The sequence below is a fragment of the Engystomops pustulosus genome, chromosome 3 (genome assembly GCF_040894005.1).
Source record: "Engystomops pustulosus chromosome 3, aEngPut4.maternal, whole genome shotgun sequence".
NCBI classification, from domain to species: Eukaryota; Metazoa; Chordata; class Amphibia; order Anura; family Leptodactylidae; genus Engystomops; species Engystomops pustulosus.
In genome coordinates this window covers 56,999,923-57,004,287 of record NC_092413.1, presented here as the reverse complement: position 1 = coordinate 57,004,287, position 4,365 = coordinate 56,999,923, and the positions used below count along the sequence as shown (strand labels likewise).

General features: G+C 44.6%; 1 pseudogene; it reads left to right on the top strand.

The window, feature by feature from the left end:
* The first annotated feature begins 228 nt into the window (after positions 1 to 228).
* On the top strand, positions 229 to 3,897 carry LOC140122847 (uncharacterized; annotated as a pseudogene).
* The last annotated feature ends 468 nt before the right edge of the window (positions 3,898 to 4,365 follow it).

The following is a 4,365-nucleotide window of genomic DNA, read 5'->3' as shown; positions in this document are numbered from 1 at the left end:
CGGGTCGGTGGAGTTGAAGGATAGGTGGGATTGAAGGAGCGAGTGGAGTGGGCTCACGGATAACACAACAATATACGGGAAACTGTAACAAAAGAACCAAAGCCTTTGCAAACATTCTGAGATTATAGGGTGGTTGTAAAGAAGGTAGGGAACCCCTGTGCAAAATTTGACCTCTTGGCAAATTGCCAAAATTTTCGATCTTTTGGCACCGAGCCAAAACATCAGAAAATGTTCAGGAGGCGAAAAAATCACACCCCAGAGGGAATAGAAGTGCCCGGCTGGTCTGAGGCACCATATTCTATCTTAGCACAAGAATTAGGAACATCAGGGTTAGCTGAACCCTGGGAAAGTAAACTCAAAACCTGTGAACCCGTAGATCTAGTGAAAACGCTAGAAGGGGTCCCCGCAAAGGTGGGTGATGCAGTAGCGTTGGGAAGACGCACCTGGATTCTTGTGAGTGCATATCGCGCGGTGCATCAAAAGAATCAACTTCTGTTAAAGAAGTGCTCTCAGCTAGAACAGAAAATAATCGAGCTGGGAGGTCAGAAGGTGGTGTTAGAATGTAATACCAGGCTTCTGAAAGATAAGTTGGAACACTATCAAGGAATAGCTGAAAAGGCAGCAGTTAAAGTAGCCCAGAACAAATATAAGAAAAGAAGAGGGAAGGTGAACAAACAGAAGGTACACAAAAGCATTGCAGTAGCATCAGTAGGAGATTGGGATCCCGATAAATGGGATGGTGATATATGGGATTCATCTTCCTCAGGAGAAGATTTCCCGGAGTGGGAAGATCCCCCAAATCCCATCATTGATCCCCCTGGATTAAAAGCTAATCCAGTAAGAAAACGTTCAGAAAGAACTGAACACGGGATGGAGCAGGCAAGAGATGCCGGAGGAAATTTAATGTTTGATGAAAATGGGGTCGCTATTTTGGTGCCTGTCCCACCGCAGACCCGAGCTCGGACGTTTGTAGAGGATTTCTCTCAGTCCGAGGTGGATAGTATACTCAACCAATTCAAACAGAAAACAGGAGAAAGTGAGATAGCATGGATGGTGCGTATCAATGAGCAGGGGGCAGCGGGAGTCACCTTTGACCCCCAGGACATTGTGAAGTTTCTTACTTTACCAAGAGACCCTACGATACAAAGGGCAATGAAAACATATTTTGCTTCAAACCCCCAGGAAAATAACCAAAGCTTACTGATACTGATGGCAAGATGTATGATGGACAAGTATGTGACTGAGGCAGACATACCAGTGCCAGATAAACCCTGGTTTTCCCTGAAAGATGGTATAGAACGCCTCAAAGAAGAAGCGATGCGCAGCGCATTGCCGGTTCTGGGAGTTGATGATGACTTCTTGAATATGCCTTTAACTGCTAGCATGAGAAATAGATTGGTAAAATCTGCCCCACAAGCCTATAAAGCAGTCATCCTAACACTGACTGTGGCTATGACTGGAGAACCAGTGGGGAATGTGTTAGGCAGGATGAGAGACCTACAGGACATGGGGGACTGGAAAGAACCCTCTGCACCTACCTCTCATCCAGGTAATAAAAAACCTTACAACCCAGGATACCAAAACAAAAGTAAGGAAGGGGAGGATCGGGTATCTCGAAAAGAGATGTTCCAATCCCTCCTAAAAGCAGGAATTAAGAAAGAGACCATAGATGGAAAAGAAACTGGAGAACTTTGGCGTCTTTACAAACAAAAGGTGCTGTCTGCCAAGAAAGCATCTAAGACCCAAGAAAGGAGTGACGCCAAAGTAGCAACAAAATCTAAACTGGAAGCCCCAAAGAAAGTAACATGGGAGGATTTCCAAAATATCTACCCATGGAAAGAGATGCAGGAGGCAATGGCCATCCATGCATCGGCTCCTGTCCCGGAAGACAGTGAGGAAGAAATAGCATAGGTAGCCAGCCAAGCCCCCATATGGATAAAAAGAGATGATCGTCCATATGTCAAATTAGGAATCCATTGGAAAGGGGGCAATGTACAACATGTCCCAGCATTAATTGACACAGGGGCGGAGGCTACCTTAATACATGGAAACCCCAATAAATTTAAAGGACCAAAGGTTCCAATTGCGGGACTAGGAGGAAAAGTCATAATGGGAGTGCAAACAAAAGTTGCACTAAAAATTGGCAATCTACCCATTCGAAATTATTCAGTGCTAATAGTCCCTGTACCCGAATACATCTTGGGTATAGATGTACTCAAAGGAATGACCCTTCATCTACAAGAAGGGAAATATGCATTTGGGGTTAATAAATCCCAGATCCAGATGAGACCAATACTGGTGGGAAAAGTAAAAATGCCTCCAGTACATGTTCCTCCTGCTGCTAAAATGGTAGCGATGAAACAATACCGCATACCCGGAGGACATAAGGAAATAACTGAAACAATAAAAGACCTGGTGGAAGCAGGGGTAATGAGGCCCACCACCACTGCTTGGAATAATCCGGTATGGCCTGTCAAGAAAAGTGACGGCTCATGGCGGATGACAGTGGACTACAGGGAGTTAAACAAACAGACTCCCCCATTGACAGCCGCAGTACCAGACACCATAACAATAGTGGAGACCATTCAAAGCCACTCAGGAACTTGGTATGCTGTGATAGATTTGGCTAATGCAATCTTTACTATTCCCATTGAACAAAAAGCACAAGATCAGTTTGCTTTCACCTGGTTAGGTAGGCAATATACCTTCACCAGGTTACCACAAGGTTGGTTGCACAGTCCAACCATCTGTCATCGAGTTGTGGCTGAACATCTGGATGAAATTACACTTCCAGCTGGAATGCAGTTTTCTCATTATATCGATGATATAATGATACAGGGGAAAAGCAAAGAGCAAGTGGAGGAACAATAGAAAATTCTTCTGGCCCATATGCGAGCAAAAGGTTGGGAAATCAATGAGGCCAAAGTCCAAGGACCGGCTGAGGTAGTGAAATTCCTTGGAATTCAATGGAACAAGGGGCATAGGGAGATCTTTCCCAAAGCCCGACAAAAAATTATTAATTTCCCAACCCCAAAGTCTAAACAAGAAACACAGTCCTACATAGGATTATTTGGATTCTGGAGACAGCATATCCCACATTTGGGACAATTGCTGGCTCCCCTGTACAAAGTGACCCGGAAAAAATATGAATTTCAGTGGGAAGAAGAACAACAAGTTGCATTCGAAGCTGCTAAAGAAGCCATACAGCAGGCAGTGGACCTATGGCCTATGGCAGCTGGACAGGTGGAATTGCATGTGACAGTCCGACATATGTATGCCACCTGGTCTCTTTGGCAAAAACAGGGAGGAAAAAGAGTTCCTCTTGGATTTTGGAACAGGAAATTACCAGACGCTGGAGAAAAATACACGCCCTTTGAACAACAGTTGCTGGCATGTTACTGGGCTCTTGTTGAAACCGAACAACTGACAATTGGACATGAAGTATTGATAAGACCAACAATACCCATAATGCAATGGGTACTGTCAAACCCAAAGACCAATAGGGTAGGACATGCTCAGGAACAAAGTATCATAAAATGGAAATGGTACATTTCTGAGAGAGCCAAAGCAGGAGAAGGCGGGACCGCCTCTCTGCATGAGAAAATAGCAGAAATCACAGAAGAAGACAATCCTCCAATAACCGCACAGGTGATGGAAGAATCACCAGTGAAATGGGGAAAAAGCTATGAAGATCTCACTGAAGAACAACAACAACATACTTGGTTTACTGATGGCTCAGCCAGGTATGTGAGTGGGAAGAGAAAATGGAAAAGTGTAGCCTACAATCCCAAATTAGGTAAACATTTGACAATGGAAGGAGATGGCAAGAGCAGCCAATATGCAGAGTTATATGCTGTTTTCCTTGCACTAGCATTTGAGAAAGGTGGAATGTGTCATTTGTATACTGACTCATGGTCAGTAGCAAATGGATTGGCTACTTGGATGATGGGTTGGAAAAAATACAACTGGCTTATTCATGGGAAAGAGGTATGGGGAAAAGAGGTTTGGGAGCAAATCGAAGAGATAGTGCAGCAAACTGTAACTACTGTATTTCATGTGGATGCTCATGTGCCAACTGACTCACTTGAACGTTTGTTTAACTCTGAAGCAGATAAAGCAGCAGCAATCAGAACGACCGAGCCCGCTAGTGGAAACCACGCAAGTACCGGTGAGATTCAGGCATGGCTTCAGGGTACAGCCGTTTGGGCACACAACAAATCAGGACATTTGGGAGAGAAAGCCACTTACAGGTGGGCACAAGAGAGAGGAGTGCCCCTAACCATGGACATTATAAAAGAGACAATTTTGCAGTGCCCCATATGTCAACACTCACAGAAACGGGAGGTTCCACACACTGTAATGGGG